Consider the following 22,065-nt stretch of genomic DNA (forward strand, 5'->3'; position numbering starts at 1 on the left):
CTCACCCCGCCGCAGGGATTCGAACCGCCGACCATACGATCGGCAAGTCCTAGGCACTGAGGTTTTACCCACAGTGCCACCCGCGTCCCTTAGTCCTCAGGTAGGGTTGCTGTATTTCAAAACTGGGACACCCCAAAAGTTGTTTTGCCCCAAATGGCAAAATAACACAATTTTTAGATTGACTTGTCTAAGATCCAGGACAAAGCGCCACCTTTCAGAAATACCCCCCTCGTCAATTGTGCTGTGTGTGTGTGTATATATACATACATACATACATACATATAAAATCAGGAGATGAGCAGCTCAACGTGAAGCTTTTAAAGAACATTCAGCCAGACCCAGAGACTTGTCCCTGGTGAAAAGGTGATTTTTGGAATCCACGTATTGTTAGGGAGGCTAGCTAGTTTTTCAAAAAAGACGTTTTTATTCGGTTTTCAATTCAAAACAGTAAAGAGCGACAGAACATTGTCAAGAGATCTGAAAAATCAAGGGGTGGAGGAAGCAGCGGAAGAGGAAAATCTGTCAGGACCACAACACAAGATTAATTTGCTTTTAAATAAGAAACTTAAGAAATATGTACATAAAGGCATTCATTGTATTTTCAAAGCACGGGGATACAGAATGAAAGCAGGTAAAATGTGGTTTGTATGCTCAATTAGGAAATTAACTATTTCCATTTAAAATTGGGGGGGGGGGGCTATATTGCGTGTTTCATTGTTAACAAAAGCAGTAAGATCGTACAATATCAATGCAAAATTGTCCTTGCTTTGTCCCCTAGCCACTTGGAGTTTGTATGTTAATTTTTTCCAGAAGGGTTATTTCCTACGCTTTGGTATACCAAGTTTGTACGTTCACCAATGTCTAGCCATAATCGCTCTTGCCACTTTTGTTAGTTATGACGCTAACTCTTTGCAGTGTAGGCTGTAGTTTTCATCTTCAAAATAAGCAGAGCTAGCTGGTGAGATGGGGAAAACTCTTTGCCTATAATTTTACTGATTTCCAGAAAGTTTGGGCCTTTCCATATTGCCACCAAAGATGGAGGCAAGTCTCCACTGCAATCCCACCAGTATCTCGACGAGAAAGAGATATCTGATGGCTTACAAGGTGTCATAGACCATTTGTGTATTAACGTTAACTCCCTGTTTCTTGGCGAGATTGATTTTAAAGGAAGACAACTCCATAATTTGGTCTCCTGTTCTTCCATCAAAGATGAACTCAATAGCTTTCCCCCACATCGGCTTGATTCCGTTTAAACTGCTCGAATGCGGGACTTAATTAGTTGCTTATCAGTCAATGCGTAAAAGAACATGAGAACTTAGAAGAAAACAGAAGTAACCGTTCAGAGGAAGGAGACAGGAAGGTGATAGTCCAAATTGCTCCACTTCCTCACAGTGCTGATGCAATAAGGTCTCCGGTGAAATATTTCCAAGCTAATTTTATTTGCATCTTCACATACTGCCGCTTTTTCTTGTTTGGTTTGTTCACCTGTATATTTCTGGGCACAATTGCCTGATCATGACCTATAAAGCCTTACATAGCTTAGGTCCAAGCTGTCTGAAAATCTGTAATCATACAATTTTCTGTTTTACAATTTAAAACACTCATTTTACATCCTTAAGATATCAATGACTTCCCTTCTTCTCTTTCCATGGTTCATTTTACACATGATAAATCCCTGCATATTTTACAAAAGCTATACCATTCAGTGTTCCATTACTGCATCCATCCAAACTTGTTTACACTGTTGAATTTATCTTAATGCTGCCAGTGTTTTCACTGGTACACAATTATTTCCCATATATTCAATAAACGTTTTCTAATCTTCTTTAGACGTATGTTCTTCTTATTCTCTTATTCTATATGTTAAGTCTGCAAGTTGTGCATATTCTGTCAACTTAAGTTGCCATTCTTCTTTGGTTGGGACCTCGCTCGTTTTCCATTTTGGGGGCTAACAAAATACGGGTCGCCGTAGTGGCATACATAAATAACCTTTTCTGACACCTGGGAATTTCAATCTGAGAGGGGGCCTTCTCAGTGGCAGCTGCCAGACTTTGCCACTCCCTCCCTGGAAAAGCCATACTGGGTCTCTCCTTGCTATTCTTCGACTGACAGGTGGAAGAACTTTTGGGAACCGACTGCTTTTAATGAAAGGGCTGATGCTTTGCTGTTTTCATTGTAACCATTTGTATCATTTTAATAGATTTTAATACATTTTATCTCACAGATAAGATAAACGCATGTGGACAGGTCTCTCAATGGCTACCAGCTAACTGAAGCTTACCAATAATAATAATAATAATAATAATAATTTATTTATTAATTTAATTTAAGTGGCTTCCCCAGCCACTCTGGGCGGCTTCCAACAAAATATTAAAATACAGTAATGCATCAAACGTTAAAAGCTTCCCTAAACAGGGCTGCCTTCAGATGTATTCTAAAAGTCTGGTAGTTGTTGTTCTCTTTGACATCTGGTGGGAGGGCATTCCACAGGGCGGGTGCCACTGCTGAGAAGGCCCTCCGCCTGGTTCCCTGTAACTTGGCTTCTCTCAGTAAGGGAACCGCCAGAAGGCCCTCAGCGCTGGACCTCAGTGTCGGGGTAGAACAATGGGGGTGGAGACGCTCCTTCAGATATACTGGACCGAAGCCATAGCAAATGCTTGCAAATATATATTGGTGGGAGAGAGCAGTTGTATTTGTGTTGTGTTTGAGGGCTTCCGAGAGTCACTTGACTGACCACTAATGGAAAGAGGACATGGTGCCAGATGGTACTTTGGTTTGATCCAACCAAGCTCCTGTGTTCAAATGCTGCTCTTATGACCTTATGGTTAAAAGCTCTTGCAATTAGGGTGACTTCCGTCTTCTGCTACATTTTTAGCCATAGCCAGAGAAGATAAAATTAGTGAGGGATGCAAATCAACTTCTATTGACACGGTACATCTCAAGCGTGTCACAGGCGCACAATCAGCGCACTAACCACAAGTAAATAACTTCTAACAGGGAAAGCTATTTGAGTCTTGGAACTTGATTTGCATTTTGATTTGCCAAACATATATATTAATTCTTATTTATACTTTTCAAATTTATACATTTCACTAATTTTACAATCACATAGAGAGTCTCCCACTCTGCCAATCCTCAAACATTCACCACTCTTTCACTCAGTGATAATGGTGGGAAGTATGATGGAGAAATGTGCTAAGAGGAAGGCACGCTTGGCAAACCCTCACCATGATCAACTCCTGCCCAGAAACCTATGTCCCCACTGTGGAAGGACATGTGGATCGAGAACTGGCCTCCACAGTCACTTACGGACTCACTGTTAAGATTGTGTTCATGGAAGACAATCTTACTCAGCTACGAGTGTTTGCCAAACAGAAGATAGATGATAGAGATAGATTAGATAGATAGATAGATAGATGATAGATAGATAGATACTGCCTTATAAGATGCAATACATACAAGATACAATATATATAGAGAATGATTTCCAAGCTTTCACTATACACTATATTTTATATTTTACAAAATGGTGGGGCATGTACATACCCTCTCTCTATGCACAGATTATTAAATATCCACCAGTACTTATTAACATAGGTAAGTAGGTAAACAGTAAAGGACCCCTGGATGGTTAAGTCCAATCAAAGGCGACTATGGGGTTGCAGTGCTCATCTTGCTTTCAAGCCGAGGGAGCTGGCATTTGTCCACAGAAAGAGGATCAGTGGTTTAGACCACAGTATATGTCCTACCTATATGATCAAAGTGATCAAGTTGCACTCAAGAATGAATCATAGAATCTTAGAGTTGGAAGGGACCCCGAGGATCATCCAGTCCTACCCCCTGCAGTGCAGGAATCTCAACTAAAGCATCCATGACAGATGGCCATCCAACCTCTGCTTAAAAACCTCCAGGGAAGGAGAGTCCACCACCTCTCGCGGAAGTCTGTTCCACTGCTGAACAGCTCTTACTGTCAGAAAGTTTTTCTGAATGTTTAGTCAGAATCTCCTTTCTTGCAACTTGAAGCCATTGGTTCGAGTCCTATCCTCCAGAGCCACAGAAAACAAGCTTGCTCCAACTTCCATGTGACAGCCCTTAAGATATTTGAAGATGGCGATCATATCTCCTCTTGGTCTCCTCTTTTCCAGGCTAAGCAAACCCAGCTCCTTCAAGTGCTCCTCATAAGGCTTTGTTTCCAGAACCTTTTCATCTTGGTTGCCCTCCTCTGCACACGTTCCAGCTTGCCAACGTCCTTCTTAAATTGTGGTACCCAGATTTGGACACAGTATTCAAAGTGTGGTCTAAGGCAGAATAAAAAGGTAAAGGGACCCCTGACCATTAGGTCCAGTCGTGACCGACTCTGGGGTTGCGGCGCTCATCTCGCTTTATTGGCCAAGGGAGCCGGGGTACAGCTTCCGGGTCATGTGGCCAGCATGACTAAGCCACTTCTGGCGAACCAGAGCAGCGCATGGAAACGCCGTTTACCTTCCCGCCGGAGCGGTACCTATTTATCTACTTGCACTTTGATGTGCTTTTGAACTGCTCAGTTGGCAGGAGCAGGGACCGAGCAACGGGAGCTCACCCCGTCACAGGGATTCGAACCGCCAACCTTCTGATCAGCAAGTCCTAGGCTCTGTGGTTTAACCCACAGTGCCACCTGCGTCCCTAAGGCAGAATAGAGTGGTACTATTACTTCCCTTGATCTGGACACTACAGTGATACCTCGGGTTAAGTACTTAATTTGTTCCGGAGGTCCGTTCTTAACCTGAAACTGTTCTTAACTTGAAGCACCACTTTAGCTAATGCGGCCTCCTGTTAAGCTTGTGGTCCACCAAGACCCCTAGACCCGTTTCACATGTACTGCTAGTAAGCCAGGTGTCTCCCATCCTGTATTTCTGCATCTGGTTCTTCCTGGCTAAGTGCAGAACCTTACATTTGCCCCTATTGAAATTCATTTTGTTAGCTTACGCCCAGTTCTCCAATCTGTTAAGGTCATTTTGGATTCTGATTCTGGCTGTAGGCACATAACTGTTGTTTCAGACAAAGGTTCTACCCATGGTTGTGATAAGCGCGTGAGCTCAAGGTGTGCGTATGCCCCCACAACTAGCAGAACAGGGATGGGAAACCTATGGCTCTCTAGAAGTTGTTGGACTCACAACGCCCATCATTGCCAGCCAGCAGAGCCAACGGTCAGGGATGATGGGTGTTGTAGTCAAAAAACATCTGGGAGATCACAGGTTCCCTATCCCCTTTGTTGCATTTGTACATTTCGTGGTACAGTTATGAATTGACCTTTTGTTTCTGTTCAAACACTGCTCAATGGTTTTCACTGCAGAACTGACACCTGTGTTTATCCTCACCGGCATTCTTCACTGAAATAATTGGTTTCTGCAATTCGCAGATGTTATGACTCAGACTGGCTGTCAACATCTGATCCGTTAAGTGTTAATTATTCTCACTGGAACCAGATGTTCTTCTCTGTTGCATGTCAACATAGAAAAATAGCAACCAATAACAGCTGCACTGCTCTGATATGGTAAAATATTATTTACCGAATTTATATACCGCCCCATACCCGGAGGTTTTCAAAATATACACACAAACTAGTGTCCTGCGCTTTGCCCTGATGCGATGTAGAGGTCTCTTGGATATTCATGCTGTTCCAGTTATTTTTATGTCAGCGGAAGCAGCAGATCTGCACATGTGAAGAGTCTGGTTGTTATTAATTAATTAATTAATCTAGTTCAAGCCCCTGAAATGCACAAATTTTTCACCCAACACAGGACTTGAAGCCACAACCCTGAGATTAAGAATCTCATGCTCTAACAGTGAGTTAAGCATATCTGCAAAAGTCGGTCCTACATGTCTCGGGAAAAGCCAACAATCTCATAAGAATCTTTCACATTCTGATAACCGGTCATGAGGAAGTGACCAAAGGTGGAGAATCGTAAGTTACAAATCTTTTGCCCCAAGTGCAGAGCTGCACAGAAACAACCTGCCTTTCCCACATCCATCGGGTCCAAAATCAGCTAAACATTAATACAGAATATAGAATCATAGAATCATAGAGTTGGAAGAGACCACAAAGGCCATCGAGTCCAACCCCCTGCCAAGCAGGAAACACCATCAGAGCACTCCTGACAGATGGTTGTCAAGCCTCTGCTTAAAGACCTCCAAAGAAGGAGACTCCACCACACTCCTTGGCAGCAAATTCCACTGTCGAACAGCTCTTACTGTCAGGAAGTTCTTCCTAATGTTTAGGTGGAATCTTCTTTCTTGTAGTTTGGATCCATTGCTCCGTGTCCGCTTCTCTGGAGCAGCAGAAAACAACCTTTCTCCCTCCTCTATGTGACATCCTTTTATATATTTGAACATGGCTATCGTATCACCCCTTAACCTCCTCTTCTCCAGGCTAAACATGCCCAGCTCCCTTAGCCGTTCCTCATAAGGCATCGTTTCCAGGCCTTTGACCATTTTGGTTGCCCTCCTCTGGACACGTTCCAGTTTGTCAGTGTCCTTCTTGAACTGTGGTGCCCAGAACTGGACACAGTACTCCAGGTGAGGTCTGACCAGAGCAGAATACAGTGGCACTATTACTTCCCTTGATCTAGATGCTATACTCCTATTGATGCAGCCCAGAATTGCATTGGCTTTTTTAGCTGCCGCGTCACACTGTTGGCTCATGTCAAGTTTGTGGTCAACCAAGACTCCTAGATCCTTTTCACATGTACTGCTCTCAAGCCAGGTGTCACCCATCTTGTATTTGTGCCTCTCATTTTTTTTGCCCAAGTGCAATACTTTACATTTCTCCCTGTTAAAATTCATCTTGTTTGTTTTGGCCCAGTTCTCTAATCTGTCAAGGTCGTTTTGAAGTGTGATCCTGTCCTCTGGGGTGTTAGCCACCCCTCCCAGTTTGGTGTCATCTGCAAATTTGATCAGGATGCCCCTGAGTCCATCATCCAAGTCGTTGATAAAGATGTTGAATAAGACCGGGCCCAAGACAGAACCCTGTGGCACCCCACTAGTCACTCTTCTCCAGGATGAAGAGGAACCATTGATGAGCACCCTTTGGGTTCGGTCAGTCAACCAGTTACAAATCCACTGAGTGGTAGCATAGTCAAGACCGCATTTTACCAGCTTCTTTACAAGAATATCATGGGGCACCTTGTCAAATGCCTTGCTGAAATCAAGGTAGGCTACATCCACTGCGTTCCCTTCATCTACCAGGCTTGTAATTCTGTCAAAAAACGAGATCAGGTTAGTCTGACATAACTTATTTTTCAGAAATCCATGCTGACTATTGGTGATCACAGCATTCCTTTCTAGGTGCTCACAGACTGTTTGCTTAATGATCTGCTCCAGAATCTTCCCTGGTATTGATGTCAGACTGACTGGGCGGTAATTATTTGGGTCCTCTCTTTTCCCCTTTTTGAAAATAGGGACAACATTTGCCCTCCTCCAGTCTGCCGGGACTTTGCCTGTTCTCCAGGAATTCTCAAAGATGACTGCCAGTGGTTCTGAGATCACATCTGCCAGTTCTTTTAATACTCTTGGATGCAGTTCATCTGGCCCTGGAGACTTGAATACATCTAAACTAGCCAAGTATTCTTGTACTATCTCCTTAGTTATTCTGGGCTGTGTTTCCTTTGCTGAATCATTTGCTCCAAATTCTTCAGGTCGGGCATTGTTTTCCAAACATATCTTTTCCAAACATATACAAACCCAGAACCTCCAAGTGTCCCTATTTTCCAGGGATGTCCCTGATTTAGAGAAGCCGTCCTGGTTTCTGATTTGATCCCGGAATGTCCCACTTTTCCTTAGGACATCCCTATTTTCATTGGAGAAATGTTGGAGGGTATGCAGTTATCCGACCCCCAAGCCGCCTGAAGGCAACCCTGTATAGGGAAGATTTTGTTTTGTTTTGTTTTATGATGCTTTTGTGTATGTTGCAAGCTGCCCAGAGTGGCTGGGGCAACCCAAGGAGATGGGCCAGGTATAAATTGTAAAATTATCATTATGCAATGGGACGCTATATTTCAAAAATATAGGACACCCTGGAAGTTGCTGAGCTTTCTTTAGGAAGACCCCAACATTGTTTAGCTTTTTTACAAAAACGCCTCCAAAAACCCCCCAGAGATTTTTCTATTGAATTGCCTAAGATCGAGGACAAAGCACCACCTTTCAGAAATTCCCCCAGGACTTCAATGCACCTTTGAAATCCTGTTAATGTCCAGGGAAATCTGGACATATGGCAACCCTAAGAGAGAGCAATGGAGGGATGTGTGAGAAAACAGGCCTCCAGACCTGACTTTTCCTTCCCCTGCCTTTGTGCCTCTTAAGAGTATTCAGGTTGTCTTGATCTTCTAAACCCACAGCGAAACCCACACAGGCAGAGCTGAGAAGCCCTCAGGAAACTGACACAAACTCAGCTGCCGACTTATCTCTCTCTCCTCCTTCGCCCTTCCCTTCACACCAGTTTCTTCTCTACTGAAGCTAGTAAAGGGTGGTGGTGCTTATCTGAAAATTAAGACGGTTGCATTGGCTTCTTTTTTGCTGCTTGAAATGGTCAATCATTGCAAAACGATGACTGCAAGGGGAATGGAGAATGGGCCATAATTTTTAATTATTGCCTTCCTAAGGACACTGTTCGTTGCCAAAGTTTACAAGTGACCCTGTTTATCATCCTGAATCTGGTAAGTAGGTTCTTCCTTCCTTCCTTTCTTTCTTTTCTTTCTTTTTTTCTTTCTTTCTCAAGGTCTATCTACCCACTTTCCTTGCTGATTATTAAGGATATTTCCAAGCACTCCCGCTGAACGTCTCCACCTCCATCGTTCAGCCTGGACACTGAGGTCCACTTCTGAGGGTCTTCTGGCAATTCCCTCACTACGAGAAGCCAAGTTACAGGGAACTAGGCAGAGGGCCTTCTCAGCAGTGGCGCCCTCCCTGTGGAATGCCCTCCCGCCAGATGTCAGGGAGATAAAGAATTGCACAACTTTTAGAAAGCATCAGGGAAGTTTTTAATGTCTGACATTTTGTTATATTTTATATTTTGCTGGAAGCTGCCCAGAGTGGCTGGGGAAACCTAGCCAGATGGGTGGGGTATCAACAATAAAATTATTATTATCATTGTTATCATTATGATGATGATTTGAGTGGGACTTGAAACAGAACAGTTTTGTCTAATTGCCTTCTTCATTTCTATAAAAATTATTGTCATAATAACAAAACAAAAAGAAAAGAAAAGAAAAGAAAGGATGCTTGGGGGGCTGTCTGCTAGGTTGTTTGATTTTTTAAAAAATATAGTTTTATTGAAGATTTCTTAGTTTACAAAAATATGTGCATTGTCTCTTGACGTGTAGTGAGATTCATAGGTTTGTATACGTTCGGCAGCTCTGCCTGTGTACGACTCCCCCAGTATCGCACAGCAGAGGGCTGTTGGATCCGGGACGAAGTGCAAAGCAAAGTTTTAAAGCAAAGTTTTGACAATTAGCGTGATTTGGGTTGCTACAGCTTAAATATGTTGTCAACTTGAATTTCATTCGTACGCCGCCTCTATGTGTACAGCACTTTACGGAGGAATCAAGAAAATGCAAGTTGCTAGGCAGAAAAGTTTGCAATGTATCCTTTGCTCAGGCCTGGCAATAAATTGAGGAGGGCACGTTGTCACCTCTACTTTTGAGTAGGCCCCACTGAGCTCAATGGGACTTACTTCTGAGTAGACATATATAGGCTTGCCCTATTGGCAGGCATACTGAGAATTACAGTGGTACCTCGGGTTAAGTACTTAATTCGTTCCGGAGGTCCGTTCTTAACCTGAAACTGTTCTTAACCTGAAGCACCACTTTAGCTAATGGGGCCTCCTGCTGCTGCCGCGCCGTCGGAGCATGATTTCTGTTCTCATCCTGAAGCAAAGTTCTTAACCTGAAGCACTATTTCTGGGTTAGCGGAGTCTGTAACCTGATGCCTATGTAACCTGAAGCGTATGGAACCTGAGGTACCACTGTATAAGGAAGCTGCTTTATACTGAATCAGACGCTTGGCAGCATCTTTCCAGGATTTTCTCTCAGCCCAGGTTCTCACCTGGAGATGCTAAGGATTGACCCAGCAATTTGTGCATACAAAGCAAACATGCTTAACACCGCTCTTCCCCAGCAGGGGATGAGGACTAAAGGGTTGGGCCAAATGCTTTGAGGGAAAGGTGAATTTTGAAGAGAGAGAGATAGCATTGTGTTGGTTTTTGGGGAAGCAGTTCCAAGCAGGAAGGGACAGGATGGGAGAAAAGATGGAGTCATTTGAGGATGCAGAAGAAGGGGCCTTCTGACTCCTCAGGGTGGTGGAGCCGCAAGAGCAATGGGGCCCCATGAATGGGACATGTGTGGTCAATTAGCACCGATTCAAAACTATCACTATTTCAGAATAAACTTCAACCGTAGTTCATGAGGTTTAGACACTCTACAGCCTTTCCTATACTGTTGAGTGTTGTTTGGCTAACCTTTAGGGATTCCACACTGACCCGCCAAGTGTCCCTATTTTCCAGGGACAGTTCCGGATTTACAGAAGCCATCCCGGTTTCTGATTTGATCCTGGAATGTCCCGCTTCGCCTTCGGATGTCCCTATTTTCATCAGAGAAATGGTGGAGGGTATGGAGTTATGAGGCCAATGAGATAAGTAATTATACAGCATTTAGAAGACATCTGAAGGCAGCCCTGTATAGGGAAGTTTTAAAAATGTTGCGTTATGTTTTATATATGCCGGAAGCTGCCCAGTGGCTGGAGCAACCTAGTCAGATGGCTGGCTATGATGATGATGATGATGATGATGGAATAGGACATTCCTATTTTCATTGGAGAAATGTTGCGAGGTTATGCAGCGATGGAGATGCGAAGCCAAATATACCAGCAGTAGAGGGCACAATCTCATCCCAGTGATTTCAATGGAAGATGTTTAAATATATGCTTATCTGCCCCTTTGAAATTAAAAGACTTTGCGGCCACTTAACTGGTTGGATAAAGCACACGCATGCATCCATACCATATATTTGCCAGCTCAAATTTATGCATTTGTTGTTGTGGGTCCAACTCAATTAAACTCCCTCCCATCAGAAATCAGGCAGGCACTGCCCTGCTGTTTCAGACACCAGGTTAAGATGGTTTTATTTCAGGAGATCTTTGCACCCTGAATTTTATTCTAATGTTGTATTTTCCAGTGTTCTAATGTGGGTTTTTAATTTTACGTATCGTATGTTTTTATTTTCATAACTCACTCCGAGTCCCGCAAAAGCCTTCTTTGGAATCAATAGTAACACTGCAGAAAGAGCAACCTCAATTGGGATATTTTGTCCTAAATTCAGATCGTGTTCAGAATACATGCAGAAATAGATTCATCTTAGGGGGTAAAGGAAGCCGAGGAAGGCAATCAATAGCTGATCTTATTTTGGATCCTGAAACGTTTGGGAGGAAAGATCAGGGAGGGATATGATGTCAAACGTGCCACGCAGAATAACCTGGAATAAACAGGCAAAGAAAGAGAAATGTTCCCCTCTGCCGCCATGTATAAAACAATCTAAATGATGAGAGGCCCCGCTACAGAATTAGGAGTGTAAAGCTGAAATCATCCGTCGGCTTCTGTGCATCTAAATCCATGTTAGATTGTAGCCTGGAGATTTTCACAGGTTACATGACTCTTGTCTACTTAGAAGTGAGCCCTACTAAATTCAGTGGGGCTTGCTCCCAGGTAAACGAGTTTAGAAATCCTGTCTTGTTCTGTAAGTGCTTACAGTTAATAGTTCTAACAAACATGCTAGCATTTACTGTATTATTAGGATGTATTATTAAAGTTTGGGGTTTATTTTTTTAAAAAAGGTGTATATTTCTCTGAAATGAAACCTGGCCCATAGAAGTGACAGTGATACACCATCTTCTTTTCTTCCAATTTGTACAATGAAATGCCATCAATTTAAATGGGAGAAAGTTATGAATGCACTTGAATATTTCACTGAAACCAATGAGATTTGAAGTTGCTCAATGTGATCCTGTCCTTATCTCCTGGTGAGCCGGTTCTTAAAAGATGAGTCGATGGTCATGATCCATAACTTAAGGATACAGCTGATGCCAAAATTTTAGCATCCACTGATGGGAGGTGGGAAAAGGCAACATTTGAAAGGAAGGCTCCCTAGTAAATTGGCTGAATGCTCTGTTCTAAAAGGCTGCCAACACAATTATTATTTTTCTTTCTAGCGTTGCCACACTTCGCCCCTATATTTTATAAAGTGTGTGTGATATGTGCACATATACAAACATGGCTGAAGTTCCAGATTCTTCTCTGAATCAAACAAGTTGATAACGTACAGAATACTAAGCAATGTGCTTTGAGAATCTGACTATCAGTGGTCATTTTAAAAGACGCCACCAGACCTTACAAGGGAAAGATGGTTGCCGTCAGATACATTTTGTATCAAAAACCCAAGGACTGGGAAGTCAACGTGCCATTCCAAACTTTGGACCACAGTTTGCAGTGCTTTTTATACGGTCCATAAACCAATGCAGTTAGGTGCATGAGCCTTAAGCCCACATAAATCACTTATTTGTGAGAAAGAAAGGGGTCTACTGTCTCTTGCAGACCCTCCAAATGTCCCTATTTTCTAGGGACATTCCTGATTTAGAGAAGCCGTCCTGGTTTCTGATTTCATCCCAGAATGTCCCGCTTTTCCTTAGGATGTCTCTATTTTAATTTGAGAAATGTTGGAGGATATGGAATTATCTGACCCCCAAGCTGCCTGAAGGCAATGGTGTATAGGGAAGTTTTTTTCTTAATGTTTAATGTTTTATTATGTTTTTATATATGTTGGAAGTCGCCCAGAGCGCTGGGGCAACCCAATAAGATGTGTGGGGTATAGATAGTAAAATTTTCATGATGGAATGGGACTTCCCCATTTTCACTGGATAAATTTTGGAGGGTATGCAGAGGTCCAGAGGAGCTCAGGCCACTTGCTGCTTTTGAGGCCCCTTGGCATAATAACAACTAAAAATGACAACACAGAAAAGCAAAATAAGGAACCAAAAATGATGTGGGGACACTTGGAGGGTCTGCCTCTGAGGAGGACTGAGGATTCATGCTTCTTCGACAGAATATGCATTTTAATCTAAGCTGCTCCCCACAGATTCTGTTAGATTGGGGCACACACAGGTTGGGAAACGAAGATATACCAGGGAGCCCAGGTGGTTATAGACATGGTGTCAAATACGTGTAGCGGCCTGATTGAAAAACAGATGGGTTTGGCTAGGAGAATATGGATGCACAGCACCATAGGTCAGTGCTGTTTTTTTAAAGGCGGAATTGACATCCGGGAGAATCTCCAAAAGATGACCCCTTTTCCTGGATCTTTTTACGGCCATTTTGTAAAAGAAGCTCGACAACAACTCCGGGTTTTCCTTAAAAAGCTCAACAATTTTGGGGTGTCTTGGCCTTTTACACCAAGCTCATATCCTTCTGCCTAGTGACCACACAATTCAAAAGCATCGGGTGTGATGTCAGTGTGGCATAGCTGTGAGTCTAGAGGCGCCACTTGCCCTATCTATGATGGTTTCTCTTCCTTCTCCTAAAGAGGAGTCAGAGAAGCAATACAGTCCCATTGCGGACAGCTCAGTCTCTGAGTGCATCTGCAGATTATAGGTTAGGTTCTCTGTAAACAGCATCTGAATCTTGCATCCCACAAGTACAATAGGAATATATCCTAAATGTGTTTATACACCTATACCTACTGATTTATAATATGTCCTGGAACTGCTGCAAACGTCAGGTTCAAACTTCATAATCTGGAAACATACGGGTGTACCAGTAAATGACCCGAAAATGGCTACAGAGGTATGATTTTGCAATGTGGAAATGAAACAGATGAGCTGTGCATCTGAGCTGTACATATGGCAAAGCTCCTAGGAGCTTTCCCATCATTCACACACCCTGGGCTTGCCTCAGATTAATCCACGCACTGTAACCTTTTTGACAACTGCTTCTTTCCATTTTCAGTACAGAAAAGGAAGGTTACCATATTTTTACCAGGTCTCACTTATGCGCCTTTAAAAACAGCTCTAAAAGCAGAAATTTATCAGGCGGCGGTTTTCCCACAATCAATCTCCAGACCAAAACCCCCCCAAAACTCCTTCACCTCTTACATTTCTATGTGTCAGGCACTTCTTAAATGCACATGAACAATATCAGAAAAAAAGAGATGAAAATCTTAGGCCAAACTAAACATGACTTTGACCGTGCAGTTTGGTTTCGCATAGATTATTTTGGTTTAACAAAGAACTGCTTCAGGGGACCCCTGAGCCAGAGTAGGGCCATTGATGCTTTCCTCCAGTTGCAATGCCAGGCAAGTCAGATTAGGACGGAAGTGAGGAAAAGGGTTAAAGACCACCACCCCTCACCCCAATCCAGTTTCCCCCCTCTTCACCTCTAGTTATTATATAACTAACTAAAACAGCTGCACAAAGCCTAACTGTCCCACAAACTTCATGTCTCGCCTGACGCCTAGCAGAGAATGAAATGGTTGTGATTAAAGTCTACGTTAACATTCTCCTCCCATAGACCCAGAAATTCCTGTTTCCATAAGATTGCTTCGTAAAATAGAATGTCATTCTGCTAAGTGACCCGGTTTTTAAAAAATTTTGTTTTAGGGTAGGGGGAAGGAAGGAGTATTTCAAGAAGCCGTTTTGATCCAAAGCAGTCACTCTGGAAGACAGGTGTAGAGGAAGGTAAGGAGAACTGTGAACTGCGCTCACAAAGCAGGCATCTGAGGGGGTTGCTTCTTGCCTGTGGAAGTCCAGTGTACCATAAATTTATCAGGCTTTCGGAGGTTGTATTTAACTCCAGTCAGATTAAATCAAATAAACAAGGAATATTTGGTGTTCATGTTGGAGGGGATGCCAGAAAACAGGGAATTATGTTCGTATGTGGTGGGGGTGTAATTATGTACATTTCTTTTTTTTACAAAAGGGTGTTTAAGGAGATAGCAGAAATCACTGGGTTAAACCTGACCAAAAGTCCAGAGATAGCATTATTATCCATTTCCGATGGGGTGGAAGGTTCTCAGGCTATGAAGGGCTTGCTCACAAATTTATTGACAGCTGCACGAATTATGATAGCTAGGAAGTGGAAGGGGCAAGCAGAATATAAAACGGAAGAATGGTATAAAGAGGTGTGGGATAGAGCTATTAATGATAATAATAATAATAATAATAATAATAATAATAATAATAATATTTATACCCCGCCCTCCCCAGCCAAGACCAGGCTCAGGGCAGCTAACAACCAATAATAAAAACAAGTTGATTAAAATACAATTTAAAAGATTAAGATACAACATTAAAACATTTGGGTGCAATCTCTTCATAGGAGGAGAAAAGAAAAAGAAAGAGGGGGAAGGAATAAAACTGATTCCAAGCCAAAGGCCAGGTGGAACAACTCTGCCTTACAGGTCCTGCAGAAAGAAATCAGATCCCGCAGGGCCCTGGTCTCATGAGACAGAGCAAAATTAACATGTTTATTAATGATAAATTAACATGTGCCATTAAGGTAATGTGCAATAAGGAATATGCAGGAGAAATGATGAGATATGGTGTTTATAGAATCTGTACTGATAAAACGGAAAGGGGTCAAACCATCGCAAGAGGTGTTTACATCTTGGGAGCTTGGATAGTTACAGTGGAATGGTCTCGGTGGTGGGGTGCAAATTTTTATTCTTATCTATTTATGATTATTACTTTGTCGAACTAAAATTATAAATTTTTTTATCAGGCTTTAAGATGGATTGATGTGAACAATGCAGCGTGACCACCTTTCATTGCTGTTTTTAGTTAAAAGCAGCTGGGCAAGTGTGGGTGGCTCTGAGTTTGCTTTCAGCGTCCCAGGGAGTGGGTTAGCTCTTTCCACATGTCATTTCCCTGACCTGGTCCCGCATCCTGAAGCCATTGTTGCAGATTTGTGGGTTGAAGATGTGCTGCAGCTACTAATAGCGGTTTATACGTATGCATGTGTTCAGCTAGGGGTGCCATATGCCCAGATATTTTATTATTTCTTTCTTTTATTTGGACCATTTATATACCGCTCGTAGTTAGACAAAGCTCTTTAAGCAGTTTACAACACAGGTTAAAACATCTTAAATAAACAGCAAATACCGAAACGAAAAGGAGAGGATATCTGTAAAACTTAAAATAAACAGAGCATCCTCGTCCGTATAAAAATAAACATTGCCACAGAAAAATCAGCTGCAAAAAATGCAAGGAAAATCCATGGCAAAGGACTAAATCCAAGTAATGATCAGGAATTAAAATAATTAAAAATGAAAATGAGCTAAAAAGCATACATTTCACCTTAAAAAACACACAAAAACCTTATTCACAACGAAGCAAAAGAAAATGTACAGCACTTGTATAGATTTCCCATAGATCAGTGCTGTTTCAAATATACTCTAAATGGTAATCTGACCAGTGCAGGGCTGCCATATGAGTGTTTGTAAAAACTTTTGGTGTTTCCTAAGAAAAAAGCTCAACAATATTGGGGTGTTACTTTTTGAAATATGGCAGTAGTAATAGTAATAGTAATAGTAATAGTAATAGTAATAATAATAATAATAATAATAATAATAATAATAATTTATTATTTATACCCCACCCACCTACCCCAGCCACTCTAGGCAACCCTAGGACTTGTCCACAATTGAGCAAAAAGTAAACCGCATCACCATTTGTCCTGGACTTTTTACCCTTAACTGCAGGGTTTTTCCGACTCTGGTCAGATTAGACTTCCCAAGGATTTTTTATTTATTTTTATTTTTAAACCTCTGCATTTAAAGGGGGAAAGACTTTTCGGAGTACAATCTGGAGTCTAGGCAGGGAAATGAATATTGTTTTATTACCTTTAGAGCCAAAGATGCTACTACTGAGTTATTTAAAGGGATTACACTGAAGGATGTTGACTTGGAAATGATTGTTAACCTCCTTATCAGTGTCAGGATCCGTATAGCAGCAAACTGGAGGTGAAATTTCACTCCGTCAATTCTTGGAATGATGTAATAGAAAATGGAATACCGAAGAAGGAGTAACAAACAGCAATCAAGTAAGTTTGGTAAAAGATGGGTTTTAATTAGGATGCTCCGGAATAAAAGAAGCAGGACAGTGTTCAGCCTTATGCCTCCTTTGCTGTATAAGTTGTAACGCATGTGCTTAAAAGGTACAAAATCTTACAGCCAAAGGTCTTCGGCTGACCCTTCCAATGATATAGTACACAGTTTACAGTACGAAGGCCATTTTTAGGCAAGTGCAGAAGCTGAAATCCGTCTTTTTTTTCCATTCATGACTTTTCATGAAAGGCTTTTGAGTGGTTTGAAGAGTCGGCGAACCGCTCCATAAACATTAAAATTCAAGGTTCTGTTTCCCTTCCCAGTTTAATTACTCAGAAATAGCAATGGGTTCTTTTGTTTATTTATTCATTTTCTAAAATTGTATACAGCTTCATTGTTAAAAACCTCAAACCTCTAAGTAAAATATGCATCAAAATGATCAATCAAAGTCAGAAGTTGAAACAAGCTGACCGAAAAAATCCCAATTATACATAAAACCAGTGCTTTGATAATTCCACAAGGTAAACACACATACATACATACAGGGCTTTTTTCTGGTGGGTACGCATACCCCTAAACATTTTGTGAATCTTTGTACTTTTGTCCATTTACTGTATTTATTTCCCCCGATTTGAACTATAAAATGTTGATTTTCTTGAGTCAAAATGAGAGTAACCCTAAACAATTTCTGAAAGAAAAAAAGCACTGCATAAAACCAGTAGTCAAATGTGTGTGAGAGAGAGAGAAAGAGAGAAGAAAATGGCCTATCAAAATACCTGTCAACCTTACATATTTTTCCCGCTCTTGTACTGACTGCATGGTGGGTTGTTCTGAAACTGCTCCTCTGAAGAGCTCCAATCTCTGAGAGACTTTGCAGCCTCCCTACTTTTATTGTGCAAGTCTTTTCTAACTTGTTGAAACAGTGGTGGAGTTCATTGCACATTGGAAGCTATTAGAAAAGTCTGCTGTGAAAACTTTAGTGAACCTGTTTGCTGCAGACTAGAATCCTCAGGTCCACAGTCAGATTACCGAAGCAGGGGGAAAAATATGAGGGGAAGCAGTGATGTGAGTCTTGGACAAGTCTGAAGCTTCTCACCGGCCCTTTTATTTTAAGCTGCAGCTGTGGAATGAAAGTCAGAAATAACAATGGAAGAAAAAAGTGGTTAAATAGTACTAATGTACTATGTCCACGAATGCACAAGTAAAACGGGGCTTCCTTCCCCTATACAGGCTTACCTGTCATTGCTGTTCATTGTTGCTACGTATTAATTTCATACATGACCTAATCATTAGCCTTTCTAAGTGGTGTGCATAAAAATAAACCATGCAGAAAACCAACACTGGGAAAATTCTTCCTATAAACCAGACAGAGAACAAATACTAGTGTAATGGGTTCACAGATACAAGAAAGCCTTTACTTGAAGGTTCAGCAAGGAGGGTGCCTGCCTAATCTCTCTTTTTTTAAAATAATTATTTGGTTTTTCAGATTAAAGTTTTACAATCATATATCCAACACACAAAAACAAGATTCCAAAGAATCTCCTGGACTTTCCCCCTTCCCTTTGTGGGTATTATTGTTAATCTTTTCCTCCTGCATCTTTTTTAATAATCCAATTATTTTACCTCTCCATTGTGTCCAAAATTCACCATTAAACTATAAGTGTTATTCCAATCCTACTAACAATTTTAACTGTTTACAATGGTTTTTAAAGATAAGTTAGAAAATTTCCCCCATTCCTTATGAAGATTTTGGTTTTTCTGATTTCTGATTCTTCTGGTCATTTTAGCCATTTTGGCATAATCCATCAATTTAATCTGCTATCGTTTTTTCTGGTCGGGACTTTACCTTCTTTCCATGTGCCTGTCTGATCTGTTGTGAGGGACTTCCTTGGGTACGGCCCTGAATGCACGAACTTACAGGCAAACACTAAAAGCAGCTAAAAAGGGCTTTAAGAGCAGTCCAAATGGCAGCGGCTGACAATAGGTTTAAACCAGGGGTCAGCAAACTTTTTCAACAGGAGGCCGGTCCACTGTCTCTCAGACCTTGTGGGGGGCCAGACTATATTTTGAAAAAAAAGATGAACGAATTCCTATGCCCCACAAATAACCCAGAGATGCATTTTAAATAAAAGGACACATTCTACTCATGTAAAAACACGCTGATTCCCGGACCATCCGCAGGCCAGATTTCGAAGGCGATCTGGCCGGATCTGGCCCCCAGGCCTTAGTTTGCCTACCCATGGTTTAAATGATGTGATGCGAAATTGGCACCTGTAGCAAGCAGGGGCGTGGGGTGAAATTTTGCATAGGGGGACAGTTAGGGCCAGAGCTGTCAGCTTGCAAGGGCAAATTGGGCGTTGATGTGCGCATGAGCATCGTGAGCCTCTGACGGGATGCCAGAGCCCTCCTGCTTCCTTCTCAAAGGCGGGTGGGCTATGGGATTGTGGCAGGATGGCTCTTGGACCCGTCAGAGAATCGTCCCAAGCTGGGCAGAAGCTTCCTGGATTTTGGGACGGAGGCTCCAGGGGAACATTTAGGGGACTGGCCTAGCCCCCCTAGACCACACACCACTGGTGGCAAGGGACTCTTCTCATTCATCCAGAAAAGCCGACCCTGACAAAAATGTCTTCCAGAAAGTAGAGACTGTGGGAATCTGTCATATCTCAGACAGGGATGCTTTTCCGCAGGCTAGGGGCAGCCACTGTTCTGAGTTACTGTGGAGCAGGATTCTGGTATTATGAAGAGTTTAATGAGAAACTTTCTTGCAGAGTGCAGTGACCTACCGGGTAATATAGGGGAGAGCTTATCTTCTTTAGAGCCCATTCTTTTGGGATCTAAACCTTGTTATAGATCTATAAAAGGTAAAGGGACCCCGACCGTTAAGTCCAGTCGCGGACGACTCTGGGGTTGCGGCGCTCATCTTGCTTTACTGGCCGAGGGAGCTGGTGTACAGCTTCCCGGTTATGACCAAGCCGCTTCTGGCGAACCAGAGCAGTGCATGGAAATGCCATTTACTTTCCCACCGGAGCAGTACCTACTTATCTACTTGTACTTTGACGTGCTTTTGAACTGCTAGGTTGGCAGGAGCAGGGACAGAGCAACGGGAGTGTGTGTGTGTGTGTGTACACACACACACACACGTGTTCCATTGCTACTTTATTTTTGTTTTGGGTTGCCAAAAAGTGAAAATCCGGACACAAATGCTGTTGAGGTTTTTTTTTGCAAAAATTGCCAAAGAATCAACACTTCTGATGTGTGTTTTCCTGGACATTATTGACACTTTCCCAAAATTACAACAATATATAAAAAAATCATAGTATATCCAGCTAAAGGCAGGGCGTACAAAACCTAAATGTATTAAATGACAACCTTTGTTTTAGGATATAATTAAACAACAAACTCATATCGGTTAATACCAATGTAGCTGTTTAACAGTCCTTCAGAGAATCCTGGGAATTCTTTTAGTGGGAGTCTTTTACCAGTTTGTGTCTGGGATAGACTTGCTCCTGTAATGCATCAGAGTAGATTTTTCTTTTGCACAGTCAATCTTTACAACTGATCCTTAGCTCCACCTTCGGTCCCTCCTGGCAGAACCAGAGGATTGTTGTGGCCAATCTACACAATTTGAAGAGCTGAGACAGTGCCAGATTCTCTCAAACCACCTCCTTCCTTTTTTCTCAGAGGCTTTTTTCTCACATTTCCTATTTAACACGAAAGCATGAGCATGGGAGCCCACAAAGGTCCCCAGCTGGTACACCTTCCTCTGTTACTGCTGCTTTTGTGCTGTACATAAAATTGCATTGACACACAATGACCCTTTGCTATGATATGGCTGTAATAAAATTGCAGTCAGGCAAACTTACGAATTCTGAGCTTTTAAAAAAGCACAACAAAACATTTATGTATTTTTTTTAAAAACCATGCAAATAATATAAGCAAAGGGTGCAAAATAAACGCCCAAATTAATTGTGCTAAGAAACCTTTAGAAATGCAGAGGCAAGTCTTATAACTTTAAAAAGTAAACGCTTACGTTGCTGCATGAGCTTTCAAAGGCAGATGCATCAAGTCGATAGTGAAGATGTTCCAGAGGGTTTCACTGCATTGCTCTGTGGAAGCAAAAAAAAGAAAAGAAAAGAAAAAGCAGGGCATCTTATATCACTTTAAAGACTAACACATTTATTATGCAATTATTGTTGGTTTTAAAAAAATATATAATCCTGCTCTTCAGCCAAATCTCTAAAAAGAAATGAAAGAGAAACACAGTCCCCTGCCTTCAACTTTATAACCTAAAAAAACATACAACACAAACAGAAAATGTATACCCTCCAACATTTTCTCCACTGAAAATAGGCTGCTCTGGTTTCACCAGAAGCGGCTTAGTCATGCTGGCCACATGACCCGGAAAAACTGTCTGCGGAAGCAGACAAACGCCGGCTCCCTCGGCTTGTAAAGTGAGATGAACGCCGCAACCCCAGAGTGGACTTAACTGTCAGGGGTCCTTTACCTTTTTTACCTACTCCACAACAACAACAACAACAACAACAACAACTTTTATATCCTGCTCATCTGACTGGGTTGCCCCAGCCACCCAGAAAGTAGGTGATGACAAAACACGAAACGACTGAATTACAGTTTCCGTTGTAAAAATCAATGGATTTTTATCACACTGCCTGTGCTAGTTACCAATGCCACAATAATCTGTGCTATCAACACCTGTTTTTATTTTTTTATTTTTTAGAAAGTCCACTGTTAATAGGGTAAAATCGTATTATTAACAGTGGCCAGTCCCAGGAAAACAGTTCTTAATAACACAGACATCCTACCACTGTTGTCAATTAAACACAGGTGGTACAAATTTTGACCTCACCAGAAAGAGGAAGACAAAGATATAGTTGGATATACATTTCTACATGTGTGTGTATGTGATACACAAACACACAAACATACA

At 41.9% G+C, this 22,065-nt stretch overlaps 1 protein-coding gene and 1 long non-coding RNA gene across 6 annotated transcripts in view; one reads left to right on the forward strand and one right to left on the reverse strand.

The window, feature by feature from the left end:
• LOC308484942 overlaps positions 1-22,065 on the reverse strand; it is a 55,138-nt gene that overhangs the window by 12,308 nt on the left and 20,765 nt on the right. For 2 of the 3 annotated variants that reach the window (XR_013990197.1, XR_013990198.1), the window contains exon 3: positions 21,148-21,221. This is a non-coding gene — a long non-coding RNA (uncharacterized lncRNA). Of the gene's footprint in view, positions 1-17,085; positions 18,473-21,147; positions 21,222-22,065 lie in introns of all 3 variants that reach the window. The other variant, XR_013990199.1, reaches the window with a different exon arrangement.
• Positions 7,470-22,065, forward strand: part of RHOH (ras homolog family member H) — a 25,593-nt gene continuing 10,997 nt past the window's right edge. The window contains exons 1-2 of one of the 3 annotated variants that reach the window (XR_013990161.1): positions 7,470-8,690; positions 14,674-15,141. The gene's annotated coding sequence lies outside the window, so the exon portion shown is untranslated. Of the gene's footprint in view, positions 8,691-10,534; positions 11,454-14,673; positions 15,142-22,065 lie in introns of those variants that run through there. The other 2 variants (XR_013990162.1, XM_081020206.1) reach the window with 2 other exon arrangements.

Source organism: Podarcis pityusensis (assembly GCF_964106645.2).
Source record: "Podarcis pityusensis genome assembly, chromosome: 9".
Taxonomy (NCBI): Eukaryota; Metazoa; Chordata; class Lepidosauria; order Squamata; family Lacertidae; genus Podarcis; species Podarcis pityusensis.